Genomic DNA, 19068 nt, shown 5'->3' on the forward strand with positions numbered 1-19068 from the left:
TAGCACCCTGAAAGACTTGGGGAACCTTCATGAATTTTCAAGCAACTACATTAGGAATCATGGGGCTTCACTTCAGAGCTCACAGATACGAGAGAGCTTTTGAGGCTCTCTAGGTACCACATCAGGTCTATAAAGAGGCATCTTTTCCTGGCATGAGGCCACTCCATCACTCCAAAAATTTCCTCCCAATTATAGACAACGAGGTATCACCCAAATGTTATTGCCTCACCCTTGAAAACTGAGGGAGCTCGCAGACAAGCATTCCCTCTGGAGAGAACTCTGAAAAGTAAGGAGTCCTGAGTCTTCACTGAAAGTGGGGAGAAGGGAGAATCTGTGAATGAGGAAGAGAATTTCCCTGCTGCACAAATTAATGCCTCCCAGTAATGAACCTCTAACTCGAATTCAAATTGTTGCAAGGTTCACTATGAACATTACCCACTGCTCTGCTTGTATTCATGCAAGAAACTAGAGTTAAGCAAAGAGTGTCTCAGGCAGGATACCTTAGGGAGCAGCAGTCACAGCACCTGTGTTTTGGCAGGTAGAAACTGAAAGAAGAACAACAGAAGCTGAACATCCTGCTGGCCTAGTTCAAGGAGGCTGGAAAGACGAACTGGATGATTTGGATTAAAGTTTAATTTCACTTCTTAGAAGGTAAACCTGGCTGACAGCTGCAAGCTACAATACTCAGTGCTGTCTTGAACTGAATATCAGAAGAGCACCTAGGAGTGGAATTTCTCAACATGTCCATCTCAAACGCTCAAAACTTAGCAGAATCCAGAATTTTTCTGTAAGCAAATAAAAGAACCCACTATTTGCTTTCCATAAGCCGGACTCCAGTGCTCCATCCAGCATGTTCTGTTTCTCTCCTATGCACTCTCTTTCCCGTGTCTGGTCATCTTCCCCTGTCTTTTGCTCTGCCAGTGGTTTGATCTGCTGCACCATTTCTCCTCAGCATCAATATGCTATTTTTACATTTGTTTTGATTTTGCTTTGCCTATGGGATCATCCATTTTTAACAGGTCCCTCCAAAGTCTGGAACAGGAGAACATCCATTGATAGTCAGTGTGAAGGAAACTTTATTCCTAAATGAGAATTTCTAAAGCCTGGCCTCAAACTCTTCCCTTTCAAGGATCGCGTACAGCCGACCTCAGTCGCATCCTTCTGAATCGAAGACATGTTGGAGTGTATGTTCTGGCATGGGAGTAGCATATGCCGGCGTCCCTTGGATGCTTGCTGTGTTACAGATTATCCCTTTGAATGCCATGGAATGTTCTTCTCCCATCCCCCCCCACCAACAGTGTGATCATCGCATAGTTAATATGTAAGATTTCATTTTTACAGAGCAGCTATCAATGGTGTCCTGACAAATCACAGAAACCCTGGCAAACTAATGACTTGTGAAATAGCATATTGAAAAAATCCAGTCTGTAAAGAACTGCCAGAACCCAAACATGCATCCTTCCCATTATCTCATCCCCCATATATCTCTGCCGTAGCTTTTGACTGGTGGAAGCAGACCAGGTGTATTCAGTGAGGCACCACCATCACATTACATTACATTCCCATTACAGATAAGCTGCACACCACTGCCATGTCCTTGGGCACCAAGTTCTCCTCTCACTCTCTGATAGGAAAAAGCAGCAAGTATTTGGGGTCCACCAGTTTCCAAAAGAGATGATCAGTCACATCCCTAATTGTCATCACTTCTTTATAGATAGGGAAACTGAGGCACAGTGAAGTTGAATGACTTGGCTGAGGTCCCATAGCGAGTCAGATGCCCGATTCCTTGCTCTAACGCTTGAACAAGAATCCCCCACTAGAAAGTGAGGATGGAGACCACAACGGATCAGCTGGGTCTCTGCTAGAATTTTGGAAAATCAGCAGTTTCCAATTTCCAATTTTTGTTGGCAAAACCAGACATTTTGCCATGTTTTCATGAAAATTGGCTCATTCCAGCAAGGTTTTTCCTGTTTCACCAGAGAGCACCTTCAGGGAAAAGAGCAGGGGCAGTAAAAACAAATATTAAGTCACTGTGGGAGCAGAGTCCCACTTCTTCGTGCATTTGCCGCAAGTGAAAGCAGCATTTCCACTGCAAAACCACTTTTTGCTTGCATTTTTGATGGGAAACGAGAAGAAACTTGAGGCCAAGCAACCAACTTTTTTCACTGTTCATTAAAGGCCGGACCCCAAATCACTGGACCTTTGCCACTGACTTCAAAGAGCCTCAGATCAATCCCTAAACTATGGAAGTGTACACTCCTGTCATGGGCTCCACCACGCTGTGACAGTTGGTTCTATAAAAATAAAAACATGAGCTGCACTTTCAAGACAGTCTGGACAGGTTACAAACTAACCTGGGGCGTGTTTTGTGCCACTAGACTGACACACACTTTGCAGTACTTTGAACATGGGTTTCCTGAAGGAAATGTTGAGTGGGAGCTTATCTCCCACTCATCAGCCGTTGTTAACAGTATTGACCGGTGCTGTGCTGGGGTGTTATATTGCCATGCACAGCTTCAATGCAGCAATGGCATGACAGCGGTTCGCATGTCCTGATTGTGACATGAGACAGCCTGTCAAAATCAGGATTGTCCTGTGGAAACTGAGACAGGAAGCAAACCTGGGGCCCAAACCAGACAAGCTCAGCCCTGGTCTACACTAGGAGTTGAGGTCGAATTTAGCAGCGTTAAATTGATTTAACCCTGCACCCATCCACACGATGAGCCCTTTTTTTCGACTTAAAGGGCTCTTAAAATCGATTTCCTTACTCCACCCCTGACAAGGGGGTTAGTGCTGAAATCGGCCTTGACGGGTCGAATTTGGGGTACTGTGGACGCAATTAGACAGTATTGGCCTCCAGGAGCTATCCCAGAATGCTCCATTGTGACCACTCTGGACAGCAGTCTCAACTCAGATGCACTGGCCAGGTAGACAGGAAAAGGCCCACGAACTTTTGAATTTCAATTTCCCGTCTGGCCAGCGTGGCAAGCTGCAGGTGACCATGCAGAGCTCATCAGCAGAGGTAACCATGATGGAGTCCCAGAATCGCAAAAGAGCTCCAGCATGGACCAAACGGGAGGTACGGGATCTGATCGCTGTATGGGGAGAGGAATCCGTGCCATCAGAACTACCTTCCAGTTTTCGAAATGCCAAAACATTTGTCAAAATCTCCCAGGGCAGTGCCGTGTGAAACTTAAGGAGCTGAGGCAAGCCTACCAGAAAACCAGAGAGGCGAACGGCCGCTCCGGGTCACAGCCCAAAACATGCCGCTTCTATGATGAGCTGCATGCCATTTTAGGGGGTTCAGCCACCACTACCCCAACCGTGTTGTTTGACTCCTTCAATGGAGATGGAGGCAACACGGAAGCTGGTTTTGGGGACGAGGAAGATGATGATGATGAGGTTGTAGATAGCTCACAGCAAGCAAGAGGAGAAACCGGTTTTCCCGACAGCCAGGAACTGTTTCTCACCCTGGACCTGGAGCCAGTACCCCCCGAACCCATCCAAGGCTGCCTCCCGGACCCGCCAGTATTTAAAATACTATACATGGTTTAAAAGCAAGCATGTTTAATGATTAATTTGCCCTGGCATTCGTGGCTCTCCTGGATATACTCCCAAAGCCTTTGCAAAAGGTTTCTGGGGAGGGTAGCCTTATTCCGTCCACCATGGTAGGACACTTTACCACTCCAGGCCAGTAGCACGTACTCAGAAATCATTGTAGAACAAAGCACTGCAGTGTATGTTTGCTGGCGTTCAAGCAACATCCGTTCTTTATCTCTCTGTGTTATCCTCAGGAGAGTGATATCATTCATGGTCACCTGGTTGAAATAGGGTGCTTTTCTTAAGGGGACATTCAGAGGTGCCCGTTCCTGCTGGGCTGTTTGCCTGTGACTGAACAGAAATGTTCCCCGCTGTTAGCCACGGGGAGGGGGGAGGTGCTAGCTATGCGCTGGGGGGAGGCAAAATGCCACCTTGGAATGAAAGCACATGTGCTGTGTATGTAATGTTAACAGCAAGGTTTACCGTGAAAGAGTGTACCCATTGTTCTATAAAATGTGTCTTTTTATATACCACTGTCCTTTTTTTTAACTCCACCAGCTGCATGTGTTTCAAGGATCACAGGATCTTCTCCTTCCCAGAGGCCAGCAAAGATTAGAAGGTGAAAAAAACGCACTCGCGATGAAATGTTCTCTGAGCTCATGCTGTCCTCCCACACTAACAGAGCACAGACGAACGCGTGGAGCCAGACAATGTCAGACAGCGGGAAAGCACAAAATGACCGGGAGGAGAGGTGGCAGGCTGAAGAGAGGGCTGAAGCTGAAAGGTGGCGGCAGCGTGATGAGAGGAGGCAGGACTCAATGCTGAGGCTGCTGGAGGATGAAACTAATATGCTCCAGCGTATGGTTGAGCTGCAGGAAAGGCAGCAGGAGCACAGACCGCTGCTACAGCCCCTGTGTAACCAACCGCCCTCCTCCCCAAGTTCCATAGCCTCCTCACCCACATGCCCAAGAACGCAGTGTGGGGGCCTCCGGCCACCCAGCCACTCCACCCCAGAGGATTGCCCAAGCAACAGAAGGCTGGCATTCAATAAGTTTTTAAGTTTTAAACTTTGAAAGTTCTGTGTGGCCTTGTCCTTCCCTCCTCCACCACTCCTCCTGGTGCTTCTCTCCTCCACCACCCGTCCTGGGCTACCTTGGTAGTTATCCCCCTATTTGTGTGATGAATTAATAAAGAATGCATGAATGTGAAGCAACAATGACTTTATTGCCTCTGCAAGCGGTGATCGAAGGGAGGAGGGGAGGGTGGTTAGCTTACACAGAAGTAGAGTGAACCAAGGGGCGGGGGGTTTCATCAAGGAGAAACAAACAGAACTTTCACACCGTAGACTGGCCAGTCATGAAACTGGTTTTCAAAGCTTCTCTGATGCACACCGTGCCCTCCTGTGCTCTTCTAACCGCCCTGGTGTCTGGCTGTGCGTAACCAGCAGCCAGGCGATTTGCCTCAACCTCCCACCCCGCCGTAAACGTCTCCCCCTTACTCTCACAGATATTGTGGAGTGCACAGCAAGCAGTAATAACAGTGGGAATATTGGTTTCTCTGAGGTCTAACCGAGTCAGTAAACTGCGCCGGCGCGCTTTTAAACATCCAAATGCACATTCTACCACCATTCTGCACTTGCTTAGCCTGTAGTTGAACAGCTCCTGACTACTGTCCAGGCTACCTGTGTATGGCTTCATGAGCCATGGCATTAAGGCCCAGGCATTAAGCCTGGGTCCCCAAGGATAACTATAGGCATTTCAACATCCCCAACAGTTATTTTCTGGTCTGGGAATAAAGTCCCTTCCTGCAGCTTTTGAAACAGACCAGAGTTCCTGAAGATGTGAGCGTCATGTACCTTTCCAGGCCATCCCATGCTGATGTTGGTGAAACATCCCTTGTGATACACCAGTGTTTGCAGCACTATTGAAAAGTACCCCTTGCGGTTCATGTACTAGCCAGCTTGGTGCTCCGGTGCTAAGATAGGGATATCTGTTCCGTCTATGGCCCCACCACAGTTAGGGAATCCCATTGCAGCAAAGCCATCCACTAGGACCTGCACATTTCCCAGGGTCACTACCCTTGATATCACCAGATCTTTGATTGCGTTGGCTACTTGCATCACAGCAGCCCCCATGGTAGATTTGCCCACTCCAAATTGATTCCCGACTGACTGGTAGCTGTCTGGCGTTGCAAGCTTCCACAGGGCTATTGCCACTCGCTTCTCAACTGTGAGGGCTGCTCTCATCTTGGTATTCTTGTGCCTCAGGGCAGGGGAAAGCAAGTCACAAAGTTCCATAAAAGTGTCCTTACGCATGCGAAAGTTTCGCAGCCACTGGGAATCGTCCCAGACCTGCAACACTATGCAGTCCCACCAGTCTGTCCTTGTTTCCCAAGCCCAGAATCGGTGTTCCACCGCATGAACCTGCCCCATTAACACTATGATGCCCACATTGCCAGGGCCCGTGCTTTGAGAGAAGTCTGTGTCCATGTCCTCATCACTCTCGTCACCGCACTGACATCGCCTACTCGCCCAGTTTCGTTTTGCCAGGTTCTGGTGCTGCATATACTGCTGGATAATGCGTGTGGTGTTTAATGTGCTCCTAATTGCCAAAGTGATCTGAGCGGGCTCCATGCTTGCCGTGGTATGGTATCTGCACAGAAAAAAGACACAGAACGATTGTCTGCCATTGGCCTGACAGAGGGAGGGGTGACTGATGACATGGCTTACAGGGTTGGCTTACAGGGAATTAAAATCAACAAAGGGGGTGGCTTTGCGAGAAACTGAATGGCCCCCTCAAGGATAGAACTGAAAACCGCAAGGATAGAACTCAAAACTGGGTTTAGCAGGCCGTTGATTTCACGGAGGGAGGGAGGAGAAAATGAATACAAAACAAATCTGGTCTATTTCTTGTTTTGAGCCACTTCATCTATCTTTATACATCTTGCTGGCAGCAGACTGTGCAGTACGACCGCTAGCCATCGTCATCTCCTGGGTGCTCGGCAGAAGACGGTGCAGTATAACTACTGGCCATCATCTTCTGCTGGCTGCTGATTAAAAGACAGTGCACTGCCACTAGGACTCAATCGCCATGAGACGAAACTTAAAAGGGAAATGACCTGGCTGAGTCACTCCCATGTTTGCCCAGGCGCCCCTGACCTCATGGAGGTCGGTTAAAAGAGCACCCAGGACTACGTCGATGACGGCTACCAGTCGTACTGCACTGTCTGCTGCCAAAAGACAATAAACTGTTGCTGTGTAGCAATGCAGTACCGGGTCTGCCAGCACCCAGGAGACATACGGTGACTGTTAGCTGAGCGGGCTCCATGCTTGCCGTGGTATGGCGTCTGCACAGGTAACTCGAGAAAAAAGGCGCAAAACAATTGTCTGCCCTTGCTTTCACGGAAGGAGGGAGAGAAGGGGGGGCCTGACGATATGTACCCAGAACCACCCGCGACAATGTTTTAGCCCCATCAGGCACTGGGATTTCTACCCAGAATTCAAATGGGCGGTGGAGACTGCGGGAACTGTGGGATAGCTACCCACAGTGCAACGCTCTGGAAGTCGACAGTTGCCTCGGTACTGTGGACACACTCCGCCGACTACATGCACTTAGAGCATTTGTGTGGGGACACACACAGTCGACTGTATAAAAATGCTTTCTACAAAACCGACTTCTATAAATTCGACCTAATTTCGTAGTGTAGACATACCCTTATTTATACGTGCAGCCTTTACTCACACCAGTTGCCCCATTGAAATCAGTGGGACAACTGGTTGGGGGATGGGCTGACAGAATCGGTCCTCTGAAACAGCTTCATGTCTAATTCCAGAGTAAATCGGGTCCTTTGCTACACCACAGCTAAGTGATTGTGGTAATAAAGGCTGTGCCTGCCTTTCCCCCTGAATTACCAGGACACTCTCTGGCCTGCCAAAAGGCACATATAAGGGCAAATTAATGAGATGGAGAAGATAGGAAAGTGCCTAAGGGTCCAGTCAGAAAAGAAAAGAGAGGTCTGTGCAATCCCCAGTGAAAGGACCCAGCAGGATGCAGTGACTGAAGGTATTGGCCACAGCACTGATATTTAAAGTCAAATTGCTCTCATTCACCAGGAGCAAAGAAAAAAATAAAATTAAAAAAAAGCATCTTCTTTTTATTCTCTTAGTTCTTATCGACAAAGTAAAGTTCTGAATGGTGAAGGGGGGAACTGTGCTCTGGTGTTTCCATATGATCCTTGCTGCACAGTCTGCTGCTGTATATAGCGGGGTAATGATCCCTCCTCAAAAGAGCGATCACCGCCCTGCTAATAAAACGGTGACACTGCCACCTGAAATATTTTGATATTGTGGTTTTCCTGCATTTCGTTTCTTGTGTGCACCTGGGATAGATATTTTTTTTGTGGGTTTAAAGGCGAGAATGTTTAGCGAGGGGTATGGGGCAATTCGGGAAGGAGAACAATCTCTATTCACTATATCAGGAACCACACATCCCTCTCTTGTGCAGAATAAAACAACACCTGGAGATAAATTGTAATACTGGGGTAGGGGCTGATTTCTGCTCTGAGCTCTAGAAACGAGTTATAGTCATACGTGTAAAAGCTTATTGTAATAACCTGGAAAGTATCTCATGAGGAGCACCACCACCCTCTAATGGATAGTATCGGAACTGCCAAAGTGTGTGTCATAGCTCTGTATTGCTGTCAGCTAATGGAGATTCTCCTTTCGTATAAGGCTTTTGGAGTGAGAGGATCTGAGTTCTGTTCCTCTGTCAGTGTAGTTCTGAATAGCTGCACAGTGGCAAGCTAAGGACTTTTGTAATATCCAGTATGTTCTGCCAGAGAACAAATCTCCAGATATTTGGAGTGATCTGTGTTTAAGCTGTAACACTGACAATAAGCATCTCTTTTCTAATTGGTTTGCACATTACAAGGCATGGCCACTACTGAATCACACTTATTAGTGGCTTTTACCAAAGTGCTTCTGACCATCTCTCATGGATGGGAGCAGAGGGCTTTAAATCAAAATACTTAACTTTGAACCGTGGTTGAGCTGACCTTTAAGCAAGTTCATTCTGATCAAAGAGCAGAGACATAGCAGGGTCCATGTGGATTTTAAGGCTGGATGATCCACTTCAGACTAAACAAGAACTGTCCCAAACCTCCAGCTATAGCTTTTCCAAAGTTTGAAAAAGTTCATGTAACTCCCGTCTTCTCCCGCCCCACCCCGTAACGCTGCATTTTTGGGGAAAGTTCCACTGCAGAACCTTCTAATTCAACATTTCCAGCCATGGTAGAACCTGAAACCTGATCTCATAAAATTTGCCAAAAATGTCCAGATGAGTTTGGATACACACAGAATCAGCGTCAGTGAGGCCGGCTGGCTGGCTCGCATGTCAGGATGCTTTTCTATAAGCATAAGTGGATACACCAGAGTATAATCCAAGTAAGGTGATTTTAAGATATGATCTCTCCTGAACCCCCTTAGGATCCTCAGGTTGCCAGTGAGATACAAAATGGATGTCTAGCCCTGGTTGCTCTTGAGATATACGGGAGGTCGTCAAATCTGGCAAAAAACAAAAACAGGCTCTCACAAGCCATTTAGCAGACAGGCCAGGATGCCGTCAGCATCCCAAGCAGCCTGAGCCAATCTGCCTCTGTTTAGGATAAGCACTGAAACTGAACTTCTGCGAACCTGTCAGCCTTTGCCTGTCCGCAACGTGTATATAGTAAAAAGTCAGTGCCCCGGATCAGCTAACGGGATTATTCATAGACAAAGGAATGATCCAGGGCCCAGTCCTGTCACCCTTTGAAGTTAACAGTAAAACTCCCGTTGATATCAGTGACAGCAGGATCGGGCCCCAATTCCTTGTAAGTTTGGAAGCCTCTGAGGAATGTAAATGGAAGCTGGAGGGAGTGAGGAGGGGGTGGAAATGCTCCCATTTTTGTTTTTAACAGGACAAGTTTCAGTCCTAAAGGAAACCTCGGCAAAATGGCAAGATTTTGTCCCCAGCTATAATGCCACTGGGCTTTGGAGTGACCTGCGGGATACAGTGACACTGTGTGGTTTGAATTTTTACATACAGCTGCATAAAGCAATTCTCATGTAAATTTTGGAAGTAAATACGCCTGCTGTTGGTCTGCTGCATGGACACATATGCTCAAACCATTAGGCTTGACAGGAGATTAGAATTAACCCTCACTTTCTCGCTCCCTGTCTCCCTCTCTCTCTCTCCCAACACACAGCTTTTACAAGAGACTAAACCACCTCTGTATTTTAATGAGTGGCAGAAGAGTTAAAGCCACGAGAAGCAGCGGGGGGGAAGCTGTATTGTTGCATCTTCCCCCATCCTCTTGCCCTTGATATGAAGCTGGATGAATTTAGAATATGATGCGAGTCCATTACGGTTCAATACCCAGGTAGATACGTCCAAGTCAGCACACTTCTCCCCACAACCCCAAATCTTCCAACAGCTGAAAGCACCCTCAATTCCCATTGGCTTCAATGGAGCTCGGCACCTTGCAGAATCAGGCCCTGTGTGTTTGTTCAGCACTGGATATCTCAATTACCGCCTAGCGGTGAGGAAACCTTTAAGAGCCAAAGAAGCCAGAAGGTCCTCCTTACTAGGCACACATTGTTGGGACCCACCCGGAAGCATCTGAAAGGTTTTAACAGCCAGACATTGCTGGCTACCCAACAAGAGGAGTTATGAAGCAGGCTCTGGCCATCCAGCATCAGCCTATCTGGACTTGACATCTAAATGGGTTCTCTTTCCAACTGATGCACACGTCTCTAGCATGTTCTTTTAAGGCAAGAGCCAAACAAAGCAGAAAAAAGAAAATGCGGGGGAGGGGGGGAAATAAAAAGGTAGGGGAACCTGCACAGGGTTGTTTGTTTATGCGAACTTTAAATAATTCATTTTTATCCCTATTGAGCTCATCAGAGCGTGACAAAAATAAACGTGTCTTCTTGGCCTATTGTTTGGAGCCGAGGATTGTCAAGCGAGAGGGAAATATTACAGCGACGGAGGGAGATACACGCAAGAGTGTGACCTTTAACTGCAGTACCTATAACCAGTCTCATCAAATTAAAGCACTGTATATTTTCCTTAATAATCTCTGATTAGGCTTGGGGTATGAGCGGACACGAACGCCCGCCATTGCTATGCAGCGGGATGCCTGTTTAGCACCAGCCGAGCATTTGGGAATAAGTGAGCAAAATGCTTTAATTTGATAGGGTTAGAATCCTGCAGGCTCCAAGGTGAAAGGTCACCAACAGCTCCGCTCGCACTGAATATGCAGAAATAAAAAACTAAATTGCTTACATCTGCTGCAGGCAGGAGGGGAAATGATCTGATTGGACAGTCCAAGGGCTCTCCATCTCTTTTGGGTTAGAGAGGAGATTTCGGAGCATCAAAAGCTCGTAATTGGAGTAATTCTGAATTAATGGATACATACACATACAAACATTTTGAAGCAGCTGGCTGCAGAATGCTGCATGTTTAGGAATGCTTAGGGATTGCAAAGACACCGTTTAAAAAATTGTCCTTTATATCTAACAAACTATCAAGACGAGATTTGAATTTCATGACATGTAGGAAGTTCAGTAACCCAAAATCCTGCCGGTCTGTCAGATAAATGTGTTGTATGCAGTGTTGTTGGAGCTGTGTTACTCCCAGGACATTAGGCAGACTAGGTGGGTGAGGTAATATCCTTTATTGGACCAACTTCTGTTTGGTAAGAGAGGTGAGCTTCGAGCTTACACAGAGCTCTTTGTAAGCACGAAAGCTTGTCTCTCACCAGGTAAATTTGTATCTGTCTCAACCTATATCTGTTTGTTCACTGTACAGTTATTCTATCTATCTATCTACTTGCTGTATGTCTGTGTGTTCTTTCATGACTCAGAAGGGGCTTTGCTGTATAAGGCCCAAAGGAGTTGCATATAAAGATGTTGCATAGAATTCTAGGCTTTAGCCTGGCCATCTGATACTGTATTTAATCTACGTATTTGATCAATAAAAATCAAAGACAAGGCTCAAGGTCTTTTTGGCAGGAGGCATTCAACCTCGTGTTGGGTGTCAGAGGTTGTCTGCAGTGTCACCTTAATGGTGTCACATAAATGAGTAACCTATTTTCCTAGGCTTTGTGGTCATGATCGGGAGCAGTTTTGTCTTTGTTTTTATTGGGTTTAGGGATTTTGGAGGGGGGTGCAGAAGAAGACAACCCTAGCTTAGAGATGTAAATATTAAATCACATCCTTTCTGACAACCCCCTCCCACCCCCCCCACCCCATAGAGGGTTCCTTACACAGAGAGATAACCATGATACTGCTAACTGACAAGAGCAGCATCCCAAGGGTAAAGAAATTACTGAAACCAAACTGACCAGGGAAGCACGTCCTGCAAGGCAAATTTTCAAGAGTGATTTCTCAGCTGGCTGTTGATTTGGAAAGACAGGCACATCAAATCGTGGACCAAAGGGCCAGAATCCAGGTTTCGGACCACTTCTGGAGAGATTTATTATGTAGGTAAAGATGTAAGTTCCTCTGATATTTTACTTGGAGCCAGGGCTTCTCTGATCTCACTCTCATGTACAAACTTGAACAGTTTGTTCTTTTATGGCTGCCTAAGGCTGTGCAGCATCGTTTCAATGGCCTTTTGTCTTGCGACAAGTATTGCATGCCTATAATGTACTAAACATGCTAAAAATCCATGTAATTAATTCCCCAACATAACAAATATAGAATGATTATCATGTAGCAGATAAACAGAGTTTATTATCTTTTCTCCCTGGCCTGCACCTCTTCAGTTCTCTTTCCCTCTGCTGTTAATCAGTGCATGCATTGTTTAATCCTCTCACGTGTGTGGTGGGGAGAACATTGTTCAAAAGGGAGGATGAGGTTAGGGCACAGGACTAGGCTGGGCTGTGTCACAGACTTCCTGCGTGACCATGGGCAAGTCAGCTAGGCCAAAATTTTCAAGCTTGAGTGATCCAAGTTAGGCACTTAAATATGTCTCTCAATGCACCTCATTTCCGGAGATGCTAAAGCACTCACAATGGGAGCTGCAAGCAGGGGTACTGGATCAATTTGTATAGTGGGGGATGCTGAGAGCCATTGAACCAAACTGTAAACCCTGAATCTGATAGAAACCACTTCAAGCCAGGGTGTGCGGCAGGACCCCCAACACTCCTAGTTTCAGCACCTCTGGCTGCAAGAGCTCAGCACCTTTGAAAATCAGGTGCCTGTTTCAATTGAACATCACACACCCACGTGTGAAAATGTTGGCACCAACCTACCTGTGCCTCAGTTTCCCTATTTGTAAAAAGGAGAATGACAGTCTTATTTAACCTACCACATGGAAGAGTTTTGAGATGAAACCCATTCACGTTTTAAAGTGCCTCTACCTCATAGGGAAGGGGTACTACAGAAGTGCCTCATATTATTGATATTGTGATTAAGTTGCATTTCTCACATTGCCCAACGAGAGACGTGAAATTCATCCTGGATGGATCCTGCACATTTGAAGTACAATGATGCTTTTACCATCTGAGCTGATTGACACTCAATGTGGGGAGAAAGCTGGATTGCTTTTACGGGTTTTACTTGAGAGGCTTCTTTATGGAGGCAAACTATTTCCTGTTTAAGGTACTGTCTCTCTTGCCTAGCTCAGCTCTGGTCTCTGTCACAGAGCAACCTCTTTTGTCCACCTAGCCATGCCTGCCATCATCTATTCAAAGGTATTTGTCAACAATTATATGTCTATTAAGGACAAGTCAATCAGTCCATGTGCAAATAGCCAGACCTCCAGGGGCTGCCTATTGATAGGGACTTGTCAATAGCCAATCCAGCCCTTTTTCAACCAAACAAGAAATTAAACATTCACCAAAATCATTGCTAGCCCAATTCCCTAAGGCCAGTCTTTACTTTCAGAATATTGGCCTGTTCTTTTTCTTGGCTAATATTGGTTTTGAATAAACAAAAGAAACACAGAAAGAGAGAGTGCAAGACTAGCTGCTTGTTAAAGCACCATCTTAACTGTAATTAAGAATATTACCAAACGGGTGTGCATGTCGGTGGTTGCAATTAATCCTGAAGGCAGTAAAACTAGAAGGGAATTAATAACAGAAACTTTAAATTAGCTCAATGTAATTAATATCTCCAGTATATAAATATCCACTATTCCACCAACACACATTTCAGACTTATTTACCTAAATTAAGCTGGGAAAGGTAGCAATATTATGCAATATTTCCATGCATATTCAATTTCTAAATTCAACAGTTGATTTTATAATTATTATTGCAAATGACTCATCGTCTCCAGCACACGAGAGAACGAGAGAGACAGAGACTGAGCGTGCTGGATGCATGTTTTAAACAAAAGCCTCTAGCAAAAGCCACAACATGAAAAAAAGACACTACACAGGGCCGTCTCCTTTGAACTGGCAGCACCCCTGTATCACAGCATACATTGGTGTTGCACAACAAACGACAGCATCAAACAGTTTTGCACAAAGACCTGAAATGACCACAAATATTTAAAGCAGAAGTGATATCTGATCTACCCTTTTTAGGAATATCACAGCTGGCTTTGTTAAAAATTACAGAAGCAAACATTCTCTCCCTTAATGTTCTGTTCCTCTTCATTTCTATCGTTCCATCAGCAGAAATTCACTCAAAACTTGGCAATTGTTGCATAATATTCAAGCAGTATGTACAAAACCAGCAAGCTAATAAACACTATAATTCATCATTTTACTAATGACATTTTAAAAATATTTTTTCATGTCAGCGAAGGTTACACATTTTAATTCTGGGAGATTAATAAAACCCAATCTGAGATCTATTCTTTTCAAACTACACCAGCACCACTGTAGTTAATGGTTGTTAGTTGTAGGGGGGTTGTAATTTGGCCACAAAACTTTGTTCATTGAAATAGACCATCTAAAGTCTTAGCCAGGGAAGACCTTTTTCACTTGGTTTTTGTTGCTGTTGCTGATTATTTGCTTGTTATTTTAGTTATTTATTTCGCAAACGAAATTAAAGACAAAATCTTACTTTTCCCATTTTAAGTCACAAAAAGTCTAACTGATTTCAGTGTTCTGCATGAAACTCCCTACTCCCCAACTTTTGAAAACAGCTTTTTTGAGTGGAGGGGTAATCTGATTTTTAGCAGGTGCAGAATCTGAATGAAAGCCTTTCAATTAGATGCACTGGAAAACTGAACATTAAAGGCAAATGATTTATTTCATTTTAAATAGTAGCTGGTTTTGCACAGGAGATATATATATATATATGTTTTCTACCTAACATGTCAGTACAGAGATGTAGCATGCATGAGCATCAGCTGTGTGACATGTCACTATCTTCATGGAAAAGGGGTCCCCAAGAGATCAATGACATCATAGACCAAGTCTATATAAAATAAATAAATAATCATTAGAGGGCTCTGGTTTACAAAATCCTATTAGGGGTATTTACAAAAGAACCTACAACAGCTTCTTCACAGTAGCTGCAAATAATGGTGTCTTTTTTTAACCTACATTTGGGTCCAATCCTGCACCCATTGAACTCAATGGCAAAATTCCCAATGACTTCATAAAAAGCTGGAGCAGTTCCTGTATTCATAAATTTTAAAGCCAGGAGGGACTATTATGGTTATGCTATCCACCCTCTGTATAACACAGGCCAGAAAATTTCACCCACTAATTCCTGCATAACTTCTAGTTGGGCTAGAGCATGTGTTTTAAAAATATATTTTCTATATTTACATGATATCTGTATCGTTATGGAGTATCAGATCAATACATTTCTTTAAAACCTACAGGGAGGGTTTTATCTCCTCACCCCCATTCTCCCAACCACCCCACGAATTGTGATTTAACTGCAAGAAAAGAAGAAAGAAAGAGAGATCTCACAAAGAACTTTTCAAGTCCCATTAAAAGTCTGATTTAAATTGTCCAAAGTTTAGGGAATTCTGAGTTAAGGATGATGGCCCATCTATCCTATAGTCACCCCTCTGCACCTACATATTGCAGGGGTCTGCAAGGAGTGTGACCTAAACAGTGTGCAATGGCCTCTACAACCTGATTACAATGGGATGAGCTAAGTATGGAGTGTTTAGCATTTTACTCTGAATTGGTCTGTTGTTGGTTCACGTTGAAACTTTCAACATTATTTTAACCCAGTTTGCTAGGAAGTTTCTTTCCCAGTATGACTCTCTGAAAAGCATTTTCCTTTTACATTTTTTTTTGTCTCAGTAACAATTTTTTTCCAAATAATCCACATTCATTTAAAAAAATAATACACCAGAAAGCTTTACAGCTCCACAGACTAGGACACACTTCTGGATTGTCTCAAAAGAAGTGATTACGGCTCTCGGGTTATCATTAACTATTTTCTCCATTACCTCTCCGCTGGAACTGAGTACTTGCTGCACTCAAAACTACAAGCTGTATTGAACTCTTCATGAACAACATTCTGCGAAATAATTTAAACACTTGGTGCTGAATAATACACAGTAATATAGATACGATAGGGTGGTTTTTCAGCTGCAGACATTACTTGCATCAGTCTGCATGTATATATACTTCAGTGGGTTGGGGAGTAGTGTTGGATGCCTTTGTATGACAAACGCGTACAACACAGTGTGTGTATGCACAATTTACCCTCCACACCACCAAAAAATACCATATGACCTTCTATGCAGAATATGAGTACATCCAGATCACTAACACTAGTAAATAAAGGTATCTATAGAATAAATAATGTAGCCCCTTGCAACATTATTTTTCATGTTTGTTTAACAATACTCTTCTATCAAGCTGACGTTTCTATACAATCAATTTTTTTTAATTTTAACCAGTAGATTAAAATAAAATGGGGGAGGGGAGACTCAGAAAGAAACCTCCCGTAAACCACGCAATTTCACCCCTTCGGCTGGTACAATTAGATGGCTAAAAACTAAAGGGAATCTGTGTATACCTCTAGCAGTTCCCTCTTCACCGAATGGAGAAACACACTCTGTCCAGAGAGGCTGGAAAAAGGTAATACGTTCTTGCTGTGGTTTTAAACTCTGTACGGGCAATATCTGCTTCTCTCTGATGAGTTACAGAGCTGCTTCTTCCTGAAAAGAATTGCTAGACCTCTGCCCTAAAGTTGCAGCATAAACCGTGACATGTCTTGCATGACACAGCTTTCTAGCCTGCAGAGGACATGCACAGCATGTATTACTAGTGCTGAAGTTTCATCTTACTCTAAGATCAAGTTCAATTAAAATAGATTTGCAGAAAGCACAAACTAGTCACACATTTGTGTGTGCGTGTGTGTGTGTGTGTGTGTGTGTGTGTGTGTGAAGTGGGGGGGAAAACTGATAATATTTCACAACCAGTATCATATAGTTACCACAGTTATATCCTGTTGTATGCAGGTATGCATCTGTACAAATGTATATACACACACAATAGAAATCGCTATATACCTATATACTGTATAATACATATACCTATAAATACAGTCACACATATACTGGATGGTATGTAGCGTAAAGTACTCAGGAATTTTTCCTATTGTTTAGTCCCATGGCTAAAAATATTCTTTTTAAGCCTGTCTAGTCCTTCACATGTGTTCCAGTTTATCCTCCTCTTTTTAATGGTATGTAACTCTGTTCTTTAGGACAGGGTGCATGATCTCTTCTGCCCAGTTCCCAAAGGAAAGGGAGAGAAAAAGAATCTGATATAGATTAAAAAAACCCCTCTTGAGCTAAATATTTTCTGACAAAAATCCCATAGAAATACTCTTGAAACTTACTTTGATCCAGTGGGCATTTCGAAGAAACAAAACAAACAAGCAAACAATAGAAAATGCCTCAAAGCTTTTGTTCTTTCCTGGGTTTGCCAGTTTATCCTGTCTTCAGTTAGGGCCCAATCCTATGTCCACAGACATCAATGAAAAGACTCCCATGGATTTCAATGGGCTTTGGAGCAGGGCTGTAGTTTGTACTCTCTTAGAAGGAGGGACAATCTTTATATTTGTTTTGTACAGCGCAGAGCACATTATGCCTAAGAAATAGTAAATAACAACAATATTAACTGTCCACTAAATGCATAAATATTTAAGTGTCATAAATAAGTAGGTAACTTGATTTGTAAATAAACTAAATTTTAGGAATATTTCATAAACATTCTGTGCTAAGCTGGTGCCTGAGGTAATATAGATTTTCATCCATATTCATATCTACACAGTTAGGAATTCCCTTGAGTTTCTGAGGTTTTCTAGCAATCGGATTCTTTCATGTTCCTCTCTGGGATATAATTTTAAAAAAATAAAAACCTAGTAGAGAAGCAGAGCTGTAATTCAATCGTACAATTTGTGAAGAAAGTGAATTATTTTATTACCTTTGCTAAACATGAAAATATTCTCCCCATTTTCTTTAACCAGGGTCTATTCCCTCAACAATGGATTCCAGACTGCACCTTCAAATAATAATTAGAAAGGAATCAGCTACTTCCATCCTCTTCAAACAGGGAAACCGCAGAAAAAAGGACTAGATCAGTGGTAATTTATGTAGTACCCTAGCGCCATCTACTGACTATTGCTGAAATCCTTCCATTTAAAGGGACAAGCTTAATTTAATTATAGTATGCCATAAACACAAAAGCACACAACTGTAATCTACAGGCTCAGTTCTAGAGCTCTGACGGCTTGGGAAAAATTGACTATCAAGCACTCACGCTCTCTTGCGCTCTCAAAAAAACCAAACCAAACAAAAACACTTCTCCAAGCTTGAAATCCGAGTTGAACTCAGCAAAGAGGAATAGCTAAGCAATAAAATTGATGGGGCCCAATCCTACAGACCATTACTCTTTACCCTTAATCCCATTGCTTTGAGCGGGTAAAGACTATTTGTGCGTATACAGCTTTCTAGGATTGAGATCGTGCACTTTAATATTCTATGAGCATCTGTCTGTCTCCCCATCACCACCACCCTTGTTTGGCGCTCCTCAATTGTAAGAAACCCCACTGACTTTGCTGATTTGCACCAGCTTAGGTTTTGGCCCACTAAAGCTACTGCAAAATTCTTTGTAGCTTTTTAACCACAATTTAACACTCACACACCAGTGAGTTTGATTTTTTCCAAAGCACCTGGAAGGCCTGTTCATCTGATAGAACAAGGTCGGGCTTCTAGGAAGGGGGCATCTGGCGGTAATTTTCCCCCCTCTCCAGTCTACTGATAGATGGGGGGCATAGGGTCAGTCTAATAGCTACAGTCTGTGCCGGGCCCCAAGCAATTTTTGGAAAAGCTGATGCCCTGCAACTGTGTGTGAATCAATCAAACGGGCTCACTGCAAATTCACTTAGTTTACACCAAGTGGAGATGGACCAGAACCACACCATGCCCATTCCCAAATGATGGTGAAGTTCAGATCCACATCCAGACTTCCAGCCTCCCCCTGGATCTGAATCCTCATGCAAGGAAGCCTGGATTATCATACAATGGAACTTGATTGTTTCCCGCTCAAGGAACATGATTTA

The 19068-nt window shown here is 43.9% G+C and overlaps 1 long non-coding RNA gene across 2 annotated transcripts in view; it reads right to left on the bottom strand.

Annotated features, from left to right (window-relative positions):
• The window catches only part of LOC122461943, a 40115-nt gene extending 21966 nt beyond the window's left edge, over positions 1–18149 (bottom strand). Inside the window, exons 1-2 of one of the 2 annotated variants that reach the window (XR_006284220.1) lie at positions 17931–18149; positions 17344–17594 (exon numbers count right to left, since the gene is read on the bottom strand). This is a non-coding gene — a long non-coding RNA (uncharacterized LOC122461943). Of the gene's footprint in view, positions 1–16518; positions 16648–17343; positions 17595–17930 lie in introns of those variants that run through there. The other variant, XR_006284221.1, reaches the window with a different exon arrangement.
• Between the last annotated feature and the right edge of the window lie 919 nt (positions 18150–19068).

The sequence above is a fragment of the Chelonia mydas genome, chromosome 10 (assembly GCF_015237465.2).
Source record: "Chelonia mydas isolate rCheMyd1 chromosome 10, rCheMyd1.pri.v2, whole genome shotgun sequence".
Lineage (NCBI taxonomy): Eukaryota > Metazoa > Chordata > Testudines > Cheloniidae > Chelonia > Chelonia mydas.